This window comes from Juglans microcarpa x Juglans regia, unplaced genomic scaffold (assembly GCF_004785595.1).
Source record: "Juglans microcarpa x Juglans regia isolate MS1-56 unplaced genomic scaffold, Jm3101_v1.0 JmScfU0017, whole genome shotgun sequence".
In the NCBI taxonomy this organism is placed as follows: Eukaryota; Viridiplantae; Streptophyta; class Magnoliopsida; order Fagales; family Juglandaceae; genus Juglans; species Juglans microcarpa x Juglans regia.
The window spans coordinates 38,963-51,833 of record NW_024475761.1 but is presented as its reverse complement, the minus strand read 5'-3'; the positions used below and the strand labels follow the sequence as shown (position 1 = coordinate 51,833).

The 12,871-nt window shown below is 48.9% G+C and overlaps 42 non-coding genes across 42 annotated transcripts; all 42 read right to left on the bottom strand.

Annotated features, from left to right (window-relative positions):
- Positions 1-112: 112 nt before the first annotated feature.
- LOC121245407 lies at positions 113-229 on the bottom strand. Its single transcript, XR_005936742.1, has one exon. It is a non-coding gene; the product is annotated as a 5S ribosomal RNA (ribosomal RNA).
- Positions 230-417: 188 nt separating this feature from the next.
- On the bottom strand, positions 418-535 carry LOC121245406. Its single transcript, XR_005936741.1, has one exon. It is a non-coding gene; the product is annotated as a 5S ribosomal RNA (ribosomal RNA).
- A 187-nt stretch (positions 536-722) lies between these two features.
- On the bottom strand, positions 723-841 carry LOC121245402. Its single transcript, XR_005936737.1, has one exon. It is a non-coding gene; the product is annotated as a 5S ribosomal RNA (ribosomal RNA).
- A 186-nt stretch (positions 842-1,027) lies between these two features.
- On the bottom strand, positions 1,028-1,145 carry LOC121245405. Its single transcript, XR_005936740.1, has one exon. It is a non-coding gene; the product is annotated as a 5S ribosomal RNA (ribosomal RNA).
- Positions 1,146-1,334: 189 nt separating this feature from the next.
- On the bottom strand, positions 1,335-1,453 carry LOC121245401. The gene has a single exon (XR_005936736.1). It is a non-coding gene; the product is annotated as a 5S ribosomal RNA (ribosomal RNA).
- A 189-nt stretch (positions 1,454-1,642) lies between these two features.
- Positions 1,643-1,761, bottom strand: LOC121245400. Its single transcript, XR_005936735.1, has one exon. It is a non-coding gene; the product is annotated as a 5S ribosomal RNA (ribosomal RNA).
- Positions 1,762-1,946: 185 nt separating this feature from the next.
- LOC121245399 lies at positions 1,947-2,065 on the bottom strand. The gene has a single exon (XR_005936734.1). It is a non-coding gene; the product is annotated as a 5S ribosomal RNA (ribosomal RNA).
- A 186-nt stretch (positions 2,066-2,251) lies between these two features.
- On the bottom strand, positions 2,252-2,370 carry LOC121245398. The gene has a single exon (XR_005936733.1). It is a non-coding gene; the product is annotated as a 5S ribosomal RNA (ribosomal RNA).
- Positions 2,371-2,555: 185 nt separating this feature from the next.
- LOC121245397 lies at positions 2,556-2,674 on the bottom strand. Its single transcript, XR_005936732.1, has one exon. It is a non-coding gene; the product is annotated as a 5S ribosomal RNA (ribosomal RNA).
- Positions 2,675-2,856: 182 nt separating this feature from the next.
- LOC121245396 lies at positions 2,857-2,975 on the bottom strand. The gene has a single exon (XR_005936731.1). It is a non-coding gene; the product is annotated as a 5S ribosomal RNA (ribosomal RNA).
- A 189-nt stretch (positions 2,976-3,164) lies between these two features.
- On the bottom strand, positions 3,165-3,283 carry LOC121245395. The gene has a single exon (XR_005936730.1). It is a non-coding gene; the product is annotated as a 5S ribosomal RNA (ribosomal RNA).
- Positions 3,284-3,471: 188 nt separating this feature from the next.
- On the bottom strand, positions 3,472-3,590 carry LOC121245394. Its single transcript, XR_005936729.1, has one exon. It is a non-coding gene; the product is annotated as a 5S ribosomal RNA (ribosomal RNA).
- A 188-nt stretch (positions 3,591-3,778) lies between these two features.
- Positions 3,779-3,897, bottom strand: LOC121245392. The gene has a single exon (XR_005936727.1). It is a non-coding gene; the product is annotated as a 5S ribosomal RNA (ribosomal RNA).
- Positions 3,898-4,086: 189 nt separating this feature from the next.
- Positions 4,087-4,205, bottom strand: LOC121245391. Its single transcript, XR_005936726.1, has one exon. It is a non-coding gene; the product is annotated as a 5S ribosomal RNA (ribosomal RNA).
- Positions 4,206-4,394: 189 nt separating this feature from the next.
- LOC121245390 lies at positions 4,395-4,513 on the bottom strand. Its single transcript, XR_005936725.1, has one exon. It is a non-coding gene; the product is annotated as a 5S ribosomal RNA (ribosomal RNA).
- A 189-nt stretch (positions 4,514-4,702) lies between these two features.
- On the bottom strand, positions 4,703-4,821 carry LOC121245389. The gene has a single exon (XR_005936724.1). It is a non-coding gene; the product is annotated as a 5S ribosomal RNA (ribosomal RNA).
- A 189-nt stretch (positions 4,822-5,010) lies between these two features.
- Positions 5,011-5,129, bottom strand: LOC121245388. The gene has a single exon (XR_005936723.1). It is a non-coding gene; the product is annotated as a 5S ribosomal RNA (ribosomal RNA).
- A 189-nt stretch (positions 5,130-5,318) lies between these two features.
- Positions 5,319-5,437, bottom strand: LOC121245386. The gene has a single exon (XR_005936721.1). It is a non-coding gene; the product is annotated as a 5S ribosomal RNA (ribosomal RNA).
- A 189-nt stretch (positions 5,438-5,626) lies between these two features.
- On the bottom strand, positions 5,627-5,745 carry LOC121245385. The gene has a single exon (XR_005936720.1). It is a non-coding gene; the product is annotated as a 5S ribosomal RNA (ribosomal RNA).
- A 189-nt stretch (positions 5,746-5,934) lies between these two features.
- On the bottom strand, positions 5,935-6,053 carry LOC121245384. Its single transcript, XR_005936719.1, has one exon. It is a non-coding gene; the product is annotated as a 5S ribosomal RNA (ribosomal RNA).
- A 189-nt stretch (positions 6,054-6,242) lies between these two features.
- Positions 6,243-6,361, bottom strand: LOC121245383. Its single transcript, XR_005936718.1, has one exon. It is a non-coding gene; the product is annotated as a 5S ribosomal RNA (ribosomal RNA).
- A 189-nt stretch (positions 6,362-6,550) lies between these two features.
- On the bottom strand, positions 6,551-6,669 carry LOC121245382. The gene has a single exon (XR_005936717.1). It is a non-coding gene; the product is annotated as a 5S ribosomal RNA (ribosomal RNA).
- A 189-nt stretch (positions 6,670-6,858) lies between these two features.
- On the bottom strand, positions 6,859-6,977 carry LOC121245380. The gene has a single exon (XR_005936715.1). It is a non-coding gene; the product is annotated as a 5S ribosomal RNA (ribosomal RNA).
- Positions 6,978-7,166: 189 nt separating this feature from the next.
- Positions 7,167-7,285, bottom strand: LOC121245379. The gene has a single exon (XR_005936714.1). It is a non-coding gene; the product is annotated as a 5S ribosomal RNA (ribosomal RNA).
- Positions 7,286-7,474: 189 nt separating this feature from the next.
- Positions 7,475-7,593, bottom strand: LOC121245378. Its single transcript, XR_005936713.1, has one exon. It is a non-coding gene; the product is annotated as a 5S ribosomal RNA (ribosomal RNA).
- Positions 7,594-7,782: 189 nt separating this feature from the next.
- LOC121245377 lies at positions 7,783-7,901 on the bottom strand. The gene has a single exon (XR_005936712.1). It is a non-coding gene; the product is annotated as a 5S ribosomal RNA (ribosomal RNA).
- A 189-nt stretch (positions 7,902-8,090) lies between these two features.
- Positions 8,091-8,209, bottom strand: LOC121245375. Its single transcript, XR_005936711.1, has one exon. It is a non-coding gene; the product is annotated as a 5S ribosomal RNA (ribosomal RNA).
- Positions 8,210-8,398: 189 nt separating this feature from the next.
- Positions 8,399-8,517, bottom strand: LOC121245374. The gene has a single exon (XR_005936710.1). It is a non-coding gene; the product is annotated as a 5S ribosomal RNA (ribosomal RNA).
- A 189-nt stretch (positions 8,518-8,706) lies between these two features.
- Positions 8,707-8,825, bottom strand: LOC121245373. The gene has a single exon (XR_005936709.1). It is a non-coding gene; the product is annotated as a 5S ribosomal RNA (ribosomal RNA).
- A 189-nt stretch (positions 8,826-9,014) lies between these two features.
- On the bottom strand, positions 9,015-9,133 carry LOC121245372. The gene has a single exon (XR_005936708.1). It is a non-coding gene; the product is annotated as a 5S ribosomal RNA (ribosomal RNA).
- Positions 9,134-9,322: 189 nt separating this feature from the next.
- Positions 9,323-9,441, bottom strand: LOC121245371. The gene has a single exon (XR_005936707.1). It is a non-coding gene; the product is annotated as a 5S ribosomal RNA (ribosomal RNA).
- A 189-nt stretch (positions 9,442-9,630) lies between these two features.
- Positions 9,631-9,749, bottom strand: LOC121245369. Its single transcript, XR_005936706.1, has one exon. It is a non-coding gene; the product is annotated as a 5S ribosomal RNA (ribosomal RNA).
- Positions 9,750-9,938: 189 nt separating this feature from the next.
- Positions 9,939-10,057, bottom strand: LOC121245367. Its single transcript, XR_005936704.1, has one exon. It is a non-coding gene; the product is annotated as a 5S ribosomal RNA (ribosomal RNA).
- A 189-nt stretch (positions 10,058-10,246) lies between these two features.
- On the bottom strand, positions 10,247-10,365 carry LOC121245366. The gene has a single exon (XR_005936703.1). It is a non-coding gene; the product is annotated as a 5S ribosomal RNA (ribosomal RNA).
- Positions 10,366-10,554: 189 nt separating this feature from the next.
- Positions 10,555-10,673, bottom strand: LOC121245365. The gene has a single exon (XR_005936702.1). It is a non-coding gene; the product is annotated as a 5S ribosomal RNA (ribosomal RNA).
- Positions 10,674-10,862: 189 nt separating this feature from the next.
- LOC121245364 lies at positions 10,863-10,981 on the bottom strand. The gene has a single exon (XR_005936701.1). It is a non-coding gene; the product is annotated as a 5S ribosomal RNA (ribosomal RNA).
- A 189-nt stretch (positions 10,982-11,170) lies between these two features.
- Positions 11,171-11,289, bottom strand: LOC121245363. Its single transcript, XR_005936700.1, has one exon. It is a non-coding gene; the product is annotated as a 5S ribosomal RNA (ribosomal RNA).
- A 189-nt stretch (positions 11,290-11,478) lies between these two features.
- On the bottom strand, positions 11,479-11,597 carry LOC121245362. The gene has a single exon (XR_005936699.1). It is a non-coding gene; the product is annotated as a 5S ribosomal RNA (ribosomal RNA).
- Positions 11,598-11,786: 189 nt separating this feature from the next.
- LOC121245361 lies at positions 11,787-11,905 on the bottom strand. The gene has a single exon (XR_005936698.1). It is a non-coding gene; the product is annotated as a 5S ribosomal RNA (ribosomal RNA).
- A 189-nt stretch (positions 11,906-12,094) lies between these two features.
- Positions 12,095-12,213, bottom strand: LOC121245360. Its single transcript, XR_005936697.1, has one exon. It is a non-coding gene; the product is annotated as a 5S ribosomal RNA (ribosomal RNA).
- A 189-nt stretch (positions 12,214-12,402) lies between these two features.
- LOC121245359 lies at positions 12,403-12,521 on the bottom strand. The gene has a single exon (XR_005936696.1). It is a non-coding gene; the product is annotated as a 5S ribosomal RNA (ribosomal RNA).
- Positions 12,522-12,710: 189 nt separating this feature from the next.
- Positions 12,711-12,829, bottom strand: LOC121245358. The gene has a single exon (XR_005936695.1). It is a non-coding gene; the product is annotated as a 5S ribosomal RNA (ribosomal RNA).
- Positions 12,830-12,871: the final 42 nt, after the last annotated feature.

The window sequence follows — 12,871 nt, the reverse complement described above, 5'->3', positions numbered from 1 at the left end:
AAACGGAGATCTGATCCAAACCCATGGTCCGGTGGCAGGGAGTTTTCCCAAAATCCACTCCCGAGTGGTCCTCTTGTCAATTTTATCTCGCAAGGCGGAAAAAACAAAACGAGGGGTGCAACACGAGGACTTTCCAGGAGGTCACCATCCTAGTACTACTCTCGCCAAGCACGCTTAACTGCGGAGTTCTGATGGGATCCGGTGCATTAGTGCTGGTATGATCGCACCCATCAAACTTACTTTAAAATTCATATAATCCTTGAGCGACATACTAGCGTCCTTCCGATCCCAATCAGAACGGGATCGATGATCGCAAACCCATGGCTACGCGATGGGCAGGGCGAGATTTTCCCAAAAATCCACTCCCGAGTGGTCTTCTTGTCAATTTATCTCGCAAGGCGGAAAAAACAAAAACGAGGGGTGCAACACGAGGACTTCCAGGAGGTCACCCATCCTAGTACTACTCTCGCCCAAGCACGCTTAACTGCGGAGTTCTGATGGGATCCGGTGCATTAGTGCTGGTATGATCGCACCCATCAAACTAATTACTTAAAATTCATATAATCCTTGACGACATACTAGCGTCTTCCGATCCCAATCCAAACGGAGATCTGATCCAAACCCATGGCTACGCGATGGGCAGGGCGAGATTTTCCCAAAAATCCACTCCCGAGTGGTCCTTCTTGTCAATTTATCTCGCAAGGCGGAAAAAACAAAAACGAGGGGTGCAACACGAGGACTTCCCAGGAGGTCACCCATCCTAGTACTACTCTCGCCCAAGCACGCTTAACTGCGGAGTTCTGATGGGATCCGGTGCATTAGTGCTGGTATGATCGCACCCATCAAACTAATTACTTAAAATTCATATAATCCTTGAGCGACATACTAGCGTCCTTCCGATCCAATCCAAACGGAGATCTGATCCAAACCCATGGCTACGCGATGGGCAGGGCGAGATTTTCTCAAAAATCCACTCCCGAGTGGTCTTCTTGTCAATTTATCTCGCAAGGCGGAAAAACAAAAACGAGGGGTGCAACACGAGGACTTCCAGGAGGTCACCCATCCTAGTACTACTCTCGCCCAAGCACGCTTAACTGCGGAGTTCTGATGGGATCCGGTGCATTAGTGCTGGTATGATCGCACCCATCAAACTAATTACTTAAAATTCATATAATCCTTGAGCGACATACTAGCGTCCTTCCGATCCCAATCCAAACGGAGATCTGATCCAAACCCATGGCTACGCGATGGGCAGGGCGAGATTTTCCCAAAAATCCACTCCCGAGTGGTCCTTCTTGTCAATTTATCTCGCAAGGCGGAAAAAACAAAAACGAGGGGTGCAACACGAGGACTTCCCAGGAGGTCACCCATCCTAGTACTACTCTCGCCCAAGCACGCTTAACTGCGGAGTTCTGATGGGATCCGGTGCATTAGTGCTGGTATGATCGCACCCATCAAACTAATTACTTAAAATTCATATAATCCTTGAGCGACATACTAGCGTCCTTCCGATCCCAATCCAAACGGAGATCTGATCCAAACCCATGGCTACGCGATGGGCAGGGCGAGATTTTCCCAAAAATCCACTCCCGAGTGGTCCTTCTTGTCAATTTATCTCGCAAGGCGGAAAAAACAAAAACGAGGGGTGCAACACGAGGACTTCCCAGGAGGTCACCCATCCTAGTACTACTCTCGCCCAAGCACGCTTAACTGCGGAGTTCTGATGGGATCCGGTGCATTAGTGCTGGTATGATCGCACCCATCAAACTAATTATTAAAATTCATATAATCCTTGAGCGACATACTAGCGTCCTTCCGATCCAATCCAAACGGAGATCTGATCCAAACCCATGGCTACGCGATGGGCAGGGCGAGATTTTCCAAAAATCCACTCCCGAGTGGTCCTTCTTGTCAATTTATCTCGCAAGGCGGAAAAACAAAAACGAGGGGTGCAACACGAGGACTTCCCAGGAGGTCACCCATCCTAGTACTACTCTCGCCCAAGCACGCTTAACTGCGGAGTTCTGATGGGATCCGGTGCATTAGTGCTGGTATGATCGCACCCATCAAACTAATTATTAAAATTCATATAATCCTTGAGCGACATACTAGCGTCCTTCCGATCCCAATCCAAACGGAGATCTGATCCAAACCCATGCTACGCGATGGGCAGGGCGAGATTTTCCAAAAATCCACTCCCGAGTGGTCCTTCTTGTCAATTTATCTCGCAAGGCGGAAAAAACAAAAACGAGGGGTGCAACACGAGGACTTCCCAGGAGGTCACCCATCCTAGTACTACTCTCGCCCAAGCACGCTTAACTGCGGAGTTCTGATGGGATCCGGTGCATTAGTGCTGGTATGATCGCACCCATCAAACTAATTACTTAAAATTCATATAATCCTTGAGCGACATACTAGCGTCCTTCGATCCAATCCAAACGGAGATCTGATCCAAACCCATGGCTACGCGATGGGCAGGGCGAGATTTTCCAAAAATCCACTCCCGAGTGGTCTTCTTGTCAATTTATCTCGCAAGGCGGAAAAAACAAAAACGAGGGGTGCAACACGAGGACTTCCCAGGAGGTCACCCATCCTAGTACTACTCTCGCCCAAGCACGCTTAACTGCGGAGTTCTGATGGGATCCGGTGCATTAGTGCTGGTATGATCGCACCCATCAAACTAATTATTAAAATTCATATAATCCTTGACGACATACTAGCGTCCTTCGATCCAATCCAAACGGAGATCTGATCAAACCCATGGCTACGCGATGGGCAGGGCGAGATTTTCCAAAAATCCACTCCCGAGTGGTCCTTCTTGTCAATTTATCTCGCAAGGCGGAAAAACAAAAACGAGGGGTGCAACACGAGGACTTCCCAGGAGGTCACCCATCCTAGTACTACTCTCGCCCAAGCACGCTTAACTGCGGAGTTCTGATGGGATCCGGTGCATTAGTGCTGGTATGATCGCACCCATCAAACTAATTACTTAAAATTCATATAATCCTTGAGCGACATACTAGCGTCCTTCCGATCCCAATCCAAACGGAGATCTGATCCAAACCCATGGCTACGCGATGGGCAGGGCGAGATTTTCCCAAAAATCCACTCCCGAGTGGTCCTTCTTGTCAATTTATCTCGCAAGGCGGAAAAAACAAAAACGAGGGGTGCAACACGAGGACTTCCCAGGAGGTCACCCATCCTAGTACTACTCTCGCCCAAGCACGCTTAACTGCGGAGTTCTGATGGGATCCGGTGCATTAGTGCTGGTATGATCGCACCCATCAAACTAATTACTTAAAATTCATATAATCCTTGACGACATACTAGCGTCCTTCCGATCCCAATCCAAACGGAGATCTGATCCAAACCCATGGCTACGCGATGGGCAGGGCGAGATTTTCCCAAAAATCCACTCCCGAGTGGTCCTTCTTGTCAATTTATCTCGCAAGGCGGAAAAAACAAAAACGAGGGGTGCAACACGAGGACTTCCCAGGAGGTCACCCATCCTAGTACTACTCTCGCCCAAGCACGCTTAACTGCGGAGTTCTGATGGGATCCGGTGCATTAGTGCTGGTATGATCGCACCCATCAAACTAATTACTTAAAATTCATATAATCCTTGAGCGACATACTAGCGTCCTTCCGATCCCAATCCAAACGGAGATCTGATCCAAACCCATGGCTACGCGATGGGCAGGGCGAGATTTTCCAAAAATCCACTCCCGAGTGGTCCTTCTTGTCAATTTATCTCGCAAGGCGGAAAAAACAAAAACGAGGGGTGCAACACGAGGACTTCCCAGGAGGTCACCCATCCTAGTACTACTCTCGCCCAAGCACGCTTAACTGCGGAGTTCTGATGGGATCCGGTGCATTAGTGCTGGTATGATCGCACCCATCAAACTAATTACTTAAAATTCATATAATCCTTGAGCGACATACTAGCGTCCTTCCGATCCCAATCCAAACGGAGATCTGATCCAAACCCATGGCTACGCGATGGGCAGGGCGAGATTTTCCCAAAAATCCACTCCCGAGTGGTCCTTCTTGTCAATTTATCTCGCAAGGCGGAAAAAACAAAAACGAGGGGTGCAACACGAGGACTTCCCAGGAGGTCACCCATCCTAGTACTACTCTCGCCCAAGCACGCTTAACTGCGGAGTTCTGATGGGATCCGGTGCATTAGTGCTGGTATGATCGCACCCATCAAACTAATTACTTAAAATTCATATAATCCTTGAGCGACATACTAGCGTCCTTCCGATCCCAATCCAAACGGAGATCTGATCCAAACCCATGGCTACGCGATGGGCAGGGCGAGATTTTCCCAAAAATCCACTCCCGAGTGGTCCTTCTTGTCAATTTATCTCGCAAGGCGGAAAAAACAAAAACGAGGGGTGCAACACGAGGACTTCCCAGGAGGTCACCCATCCTAGTACTACTCTCGCCCAAGCACGCTTAACTGCGGAGTTCTGATGGGATCCGGTGCATTAGTGCTGGTATGATCGCACCCATCAAACTAATTACTTAAAATTCATATAATCCTTGAGCGACATACTAGCGTCCTTCCGATCCCAATCCAAACGGAGATCTGATCCAAACCCATGGCTACGCGATGGGCAGGGCGAGATTTTCCCAAAAATCCACTCCCGAGTGGTCCTTCTTGTCAATTTATCTCGCAAGGCGGAAAAAACAAAAACGAGGGGTGCAACACGAGGACTTCCCAGGAGGTCACCCATCCTAGTACTACTCTCGCCCAAGCACGCTTAACTGCGGAGTTCTGATGGGATCCGGTGCATTAGTGCTGGTATGATCGCACCCATCAAACTAATTACTTAAAATTCATATAATCCTTGAGCGACATACTAGCGTCCTTCCGATCCCAATCCAAACGGAGATCTGATCCAAACCCATGGCTACGCGATGGGCAGGGCGAGATTTTCCCAAAAATCCACTCCCGAGTGGTCCTTCTTGTCAATTTATCTCGCAAGGCGGAAAAAACAAAAACGAGGGGTGCAACACGAGGACTTCCCAGGAGGTCACCCATCCTAGTACTACTCTCGCCCAAGCACGCTTAACTGCGGAGTTCTGATGGGATCCGGTGCATTAGTGCTGGTATGATCGCACCCATCAAACTAATTACTTAAAATTCATATAATCCTTGAGCGACATACTAGCGTCCTTCCGATCCCAATCCAAACGGAGATCTGATCCAAACCCATGGCTACGCGATGGGCAGGGCGAGATTTTCCCAAAAATCCACTCCCGAGTGGTCCTTCTTGTCAATTTATCTCGCAAGGCGGAAAAAACAAAAACGAGGGGTGCAACACGAGGACTTCCCAGGAGGTCACCCATCCTAGTACTACTCTCGCCCAAGCACGCTTAACTGCGGAGTTCTGATGGGATCCGGTGCATTAGTGCTGGTATGATCGCACCCATCAAACTAATTACTTAAAATTCATATAATCCTTGAGCGACATACTAGCGTCCTTCCGATCCCAATCCAAACGGAGATCTGATCCAAACCCATGGCTACGCGATGGGCAGGGCGAGATTTTCCCAAAAATCCACTCCCGAGTGGTCCTTCTTGTCAATTTATCTCGCAAGGCGGAAAAAACAAAAACGAGGGGTGCAACACGAGGACTTCCCAGGAGGTCACCCATCCTAGTACTACTCTCGCCCAAGCACGCTTAACTGCGGAGTTCTGATGGGATCCGGTGCATTAGTGCTGGTATGATCGCACCCATCAAACTAATTACTTAAAATTCATATAATCCTTGAGCGACATACTAGCGTCCTTCCGATCCCAATCCAAACGGAGATCTGATCCAAACCCATGGCTACGCGATGGGCAGGGCGAGATTTTCCCAAAAATCCACTCCCGAGTGGTCCTTCTTGTCAATTTATCTCGCAAGGCGGAAAAAACAAAAACGAGGGGTGCAACACGAGGACTTCCCAGGAGGTCACCCATCCTAGTACTACTCTCGCCCAAGCACGCTTAACTGCGGAGTTCTGATGGGATCCGGTGCATTAGTGCTGGTATGATCGCACCCATCAAACTAATTACTTAAAATTCATATAATCCTTGAGCGACATACTAGCGTCCTTCCGATCCCAATCCAAACGGAGATCTGATCCAAACCCATGGCTACGCGATGGGCAGGGCGAGATTTTCCCAAAAATCCACTCCCGAGTGGTCCTTCTTGTCAATTTATCTCGCAAGGCGGAAAAAACAAAAACGAGGGGTGCAACACGAGGACTTCCCAGGAGGTCACCCATCCTAGTACTACTCTCGCCCAAGCACGCTTAACTGCGGAGTTCTGATGGGATCCGGTGCATTAGTGCTGGTATGATCGCACCCATCAAACTAATTACTTAAAATTCATATAATCCTTGAGCGACATACTAGCGTCCTTCCGATCCCAATCCAAACGGAGATCTGATCCAAACCCATGGCTACGCGATGGGCAGGGCGAGATTTTCCCAAAAATCCACTCCCGAGTGGTCCTTCTTGTCAATTTATCTCGCAAGGCGGAAAAAACAAAAACGAGGGGTGCAACACGAGGACTTCCCAGGAGGTCACCCATCCTAGTACTACTCTCGCCCAAGCACGCTTAACTGCGGAGTTCTGATGGGATCCGGTGCATTAGTGCTGGTATGATCGCACCCATCAAACTAATTACTTAAAATTCATATAATCCTTGAGCGACATACTAGCGTCCTTCCGATCCCAATCCAAACGGAGATCTGATCCAAACCCATGGCTACGCGATGGGCAGGGCGAGATTTTCCCAAAAATCCACTCCCGAGTGGTCCTTCTTGTCAATTTATCTCGCAAGGCGGAAAAAACAAAAACGAGGGGTGCAACACGAGGACTTCCCAGGAGGTCACCCATCCTAGTACTACTCTCGCCCAAGCACGCTTAACTGCGGAGTTCTGATGGGATCCGGTGCATTAGTGCTGGTATGATCGCACCCATCAAACTAATTACTTAAAATTCATATAATCCTTGAGCGACATACTAGCGTCCTTCCGATCCCAATCCAAACGGAGATCTGATCCAAACCCATGGCTACGCGATGGGCAGGGCGAGATTTTCCCAAAAATCCACTCCCGAGTGGTCCTTCTTGTCAATTTATCTCGCAAGGCGGAAAAAACAAAAACGAGGGGTGCAACACGAGGACTTCCCAGGAGGTCACCCATCCTAGTACTACTCTCGCCCAAGCACGCTTAACTGCGGAGTTCTGATGGGATCCGGTGCATTAGTGCTGGTATGATCGCACCCATCAAACTAATTACTTAAAATTCATATAATCCTTGAGCGACATACTAGCGTCCTTCCGATCCCAATCCAAACGGAGATCTGATCCAAACCCATGGCTACGCGATGGGCAGGGCGAGATTTTCCCAAAAATCCACTCCCGAGTGGTCCTTCTTGTCAATTTATCTCGCAAGGCGGAAAAAACAAAAACGAGGGGTGCAACACGAGGACTTCCCAGGAGGTCACCCATCCTAGTACTACTCTCGCCCAAGCACGCTTAACTGCGGAGTTCTGATGGGATCCGGTGCATTAGTGCTGGTATGATCGCACCCATCAAACTAATTACTTAAAATTCATATAATCCTTGAGCGACATACTAGCGTCCTTCCGATCCCAATCCAAACGGAGATCTGATCCAAACCCATGGCTACGCGATGGGCAGGGCGAGATTTTCCCAAAAATCCACTCCCGAGTGGTCCTTCTTGTCAATTTATCTCGCAAGGCGGAAAAAACAAAAACGAGGGGTGCAACACGAGGACTTCCCAGGAGGTCACCCATCCTAGTACTACTCTCGCCCAAGCACGCTTAACTGCGGAGTTCTGATGGGATCCGGTGCATTAGTGCTGGTATGATCGCACCCATCAAACTAATTACTTAAAATTCATATAATCCTTGAGCGACATACTAGCGTCCTTCCGATCCCAATCCAAACGGAGATCTGATCCAAACCCATGGCTACGCGATGGGCAGGGCGAGATTTTCCCAAAAATCCACTCCCGAGTGGTCCTTCTTGTCAATTTATCTCGCAAGGCGGAAAAAACAAAAACGAGGGGTGCAACACGAGGACTTCCCAGGAGGTCACCCATCCTAGTACTACTCTCGCCCAAGCACGCTTAACTGCGGAGTTCTGATGGGATCCGGTGCATTAGTGCTGGTATGATCGCACCCATCAAACTAATTACTTAAAATTCATATAATCCTTGAGCGACATACTAGCGTCCTTCCGATCCCAATCCAAACGGAGATCTGATCCAAACCCATGGCTACGCGATGGGCAGGGCGAGATTTTCCCAAAAATCCACTCCCGAGTGGTCCTTCTTGTCAATTTATCTCGCAAGGCGGAAAAAACAAAAACGAGGGGTGCAACACGAGGACTTCCCAGGAGGTCACCCATCCTAGTACTACTCTCGCCCAAGCACGCTTAACTGCGGAGTTCTGATGGGATCCGGTGCATTAGTGCTGGTATGATCGCACCCATCAAACTAATTACTTAAAATTCATATAATCCTTGAGCGACATACTAGCGTCCTTCCGATCCCAATCCAAACGGAGATCTGATCCAAACCCATGGCTACGCGATGGGCAGGGCGAGATTTTCCCAAAAATCCACTCCCGAGTGGTCCTTCTTGTCAATTTATCTCGCAAGGCGGAAAAAACAAAAACGAGGGGTGCAACACGAGGACTTCCCAGGAGGTCACCCATCCTAGTACTACTCTCGCCCAAGCACGCTTAACTGCGGAGTTCTGATGGGATCCGGTGCATTAGTGCTGGTATGATCGCACCCATCAAACTAATTACTTAAAATTCATATAATCCTTGAGCGACATACTAGCGTCCTTCCGATCCCAATCCAAACGGAGATCTGATCCAAACCCATGGCTACGCGATGGGCAGGGCGAGATTTTCCCAAAAATCCACTCCCGAGTGGTCCTTCTTGTCAATTTATCTCGCAAGGCGGAAAAAACAAAAACGAGGGGTGCAACACGAGGACTTCCCAGGAGGTCACCCATCCTAGTACTACTCTCGCCCAAGCACGCTTAACTGCGGAGTTCTGATGGGATCCGGTGCATTAGTGCTGGTATGATCGCACCCATCAAACTAATTACTTAAAATTCATATAATCCTTGAGCGACATACTAGCGTCCTTCCGATCCCAATCCAAACGGAGATCTGATCCAAACCCATGGCTACGCGATGGGCAGGGCGAGATTTTCCCAAAAATCCACTCCCGAGTGGTCCTTCTTGTCAATTTATCTCGCAAGGCGGAAAAAACAAAAACGAGGGGTGCAACACGAGGACTTCCCAGGAGGTCACCCATCCTAGTACTACTCTCGCCCAAGCACGCTTAACTGCGGAGTTCTGATGGGATCCGGTGCATTAGTGCTGGTATGATCGCACCCATCAAACTAATTACTTAAAATTCATATAATCCTTGAGCGACATACTAGCGTCCTTCCGATCCCAATCCAAACGGAGATCTGATCCAAACCCATGGCTACGCGATGGGCAGGGCGAGATTTTCCCAAAAATCCACTCCCGAGTGGTCCTTCTTGTCAATTTATCTCGCAAGGCGGAAAAAACAAAAACGAGGGGTGCAACACGAGGACTTCCCAGGAGGTCACCCATCCTAGTACTACTCTCGCCCAAGCACGCTTAACTGCGGAGTTCTGATGGGATCCGGTGCATTAGTGCTGGTATGATCGCACCCATCAAACTAATTACTTAAAATTCATATAATCCTTGAGCGACATACTAGCGTCCTTCCGATCCCAATCCAAACGGAGATCTGATCCAAACCCATGGCTACGCGATGGGCAGGGCGAGATTTTCCCAAAAATCCACTCCCGAGTGGTCCTTCTTGTCAATTTATCTCGCAAGGCGGAAAAAACAAAAACGAGGGGTGCAACACGAGGACTTCCCAGGAGGTCACCCATCCTAGTACTACTCTCGCCCAAGCACGCTTAACTGCGGAGTTCTGATGGGATCCGGTGCATTAGTGCTGGTATGATCGCACCCATCAAACTAATTACTTAAAATTCATATAATCCTTGAGCGACATACTAGCGTCCTTCCGATCCCAATCCAAACGGAGATCTGATCCAAACCCATGGCTACGCGATGGGCAGGGCGAGATTTTCCCAAAAATCCACTCCCGAGTGGTCCTTCTTGTCAATTTATCTCGCAAGGCGGAAAAAACAAAAACGAGGGGTGCAACACGAGGACTTCCCAGGAGGTCACCCATCCTAGTACTACTCTCGCCCAAGCACGCTTAACTGCGGAGTTCTGATGGGATCCGGTGCATTAGTGCTGGTATGATCGCACCCATCAAACTAATTACTTAAAATTCATATAATCCTTGAGCGACATACTAGCGTCCTTCCGATCCCAATCCAAACGGAGATCTGATCCAAACCCATGGCTACGCGATGGGCAGGGCGAGATTTTCCCAAAAATCCACTCCCGAGTGGTCCTTCTTGTCAATTTATCTCGCAAGGCGGAAAAAACAAAAACGAGGGGTGCAACACGAGGACTTCCCAGGAGGTCACCCATCCTAGTACTACTCTCGCCCAAGCACGCTTAACTGCGGAGTTCTGATGGGATCCGGTGCATTAGTGCTGGTATGATCGCACCCATCAAACTAATTACTTAAAATTCATATAATCCTTGAGCGACATACTAGCGTCCTTCCGATCCCAATCCAAACGGAGATCTGATCCAAACCCATGGCTACGCGATGGGCAGGGCGAGATTTTCCCAAAAATCCACTCCCGAGTGGTCCTTCTTGTCAATTTATCTCGCAAGGCGGAAAAAACAAAAACGAGGGGTGCAACACGAGGACTTCCCAGGAGGTCACCCATCCTAGTACTACTCTCGCCCAAGCACGCTTAACTGCGGAGTTCTGATGGGATCCGGTGCATTAGTGCTGGTATGATCGCACCCATCAAACTAATTACTTAAAATTCATATAATCCTTGAGCGACATACTAGCGTCCTTCCGATCCCAATCCAAACGGAGATCTGATCCAAACCCATGGCTACGCGATGGGCAGGGCGAGATTTTCCCAAAAATCCACTCCCGAGTGGTCCTTCTTGTCAATTTATCTCGCAAGGCGGAAAAAACAAAAACGAGGGGTGCAACACGAGGACTTCCCAGGAGGTCACCCATCCTAGTACTACTCTCGCCCAAGCACGCTTAACTGCGGAGTTCTGATGGGATCCGGTGCATTAGTGCTGGTATGATCGCACCCATCAAACTAATTACTTAAAATTCATATAATCCTTGAGCGACATACTAGCGTCCTTCCGATCCCAATCCAAACGGAGATCTGATCCAAACCCATGGCTACGCGATGGGCAGGGCGAGATTTTCCCAAAAATCCACTCCCGAGTGGTCCTTCTTGTCAATTTATCTCGCAAGGCGGAAAAAACAAAAACGAGGGGTGCAACACGAGGACTTCCCAGGAGGTCACCCATCCTAGTACTACTCTCGCCCAAGCACGCTTAACTGCGGAGTTCTGATGGGATCCGGTGCATTAGTGCTGGTATGATCGCACCCATCAAACTAATTACTTAAAATTCATATAATCCTTGAGCGACATACTAGCGTCCTTCCGATCCCAATCCAAACGGAGATCTGATCCAAACCCATGGCTACGCGATGGGCAGGGCGAGATTTTCCCAAAAATCCACTCCCGAGTGGTCCTTCTTGTCAATTTATCTCGCAAGGCGGAAAAAACAAAAACGAGGGGTGCAACACGAGGACTTCCCAGGAGGTCACCCATCCTAGTACTACTCTCGCCCAAGCACGCTTAACTGCGGAGTTCTGATGGGATCCGGTGCATTAGTGCTGGTATGATCGCACCCATCAAACTAATTACTTAAAATTCATATAATCCTTGAGCGACATACTAGCGTCCTTCCGATCCCAATCCAAACGGAGATCTGATCCAAACCCATGGCTACGCGATGGGCAGGGCGAGATTTTCCCAAAAATCCACTCCCGAGTGGTCCTTCTTGTCAATTTATCTCGCAAGGCGGAAAAAACAAAAACGAGGGGTGCAACACGAGGACTTCCCAGGAGGTCACCCATCCTAGTACTACTCTCGCCCAAGCACGCTTAACTGCGGAGTTCTGATGGGATCCGGTGCATTAGTGCTGGTATGATCGCACCCATCAAACTAATTACTTAAAATTCATATAATCCTTGAGCGACATACTAGCGTCCTTCCGATCCCAATCCAAACGGAGATCTGATCCAAACCCATGGCTACGCGATGGGCAGGGCGAGATTTTCCCAAAAATCCACTCCCGAGTGGTCCTTCTTGTCAATTTATCTCGCAAGGCGGAAAAAACAAAAACGAGGGGTGCAACACGAGGACTTCCCAGGAGGTCACCCATCCTAGTACTACTCTCGCCCAAGCACGCTTAACTGCGGAGTTCTGATGGGATCCGGTGCATTAGTGCTGGTATGATCGCACCCATCAAACTAATTACTTAAAATTCATATAATCCTTGAGCGACATACTAGCGTCCTTCCGATCCCAATCCAAACGGAGATCTGATCCAAACCCATGGCTACGCGATGGGCAGGGCGAGATTTTCCCAAAAATCCACTCCCGAGTGGTCCTTCTTGTCAATTTATCTCGCAAGGCGGAAAAAACAAAAACGAGGGGTGCAACACGAGGACTTCCCAGGAGGTCACCCATCCTAGTACTACTCTCGCCCAAGCACGCTTAACTGCGGAGTTCTGATGGGATCCGGTGCATTAGTGCTGGTATGATCGCACCCATCAAACTAATTACTTAAAATTCATATAATCCTTGAGCGACA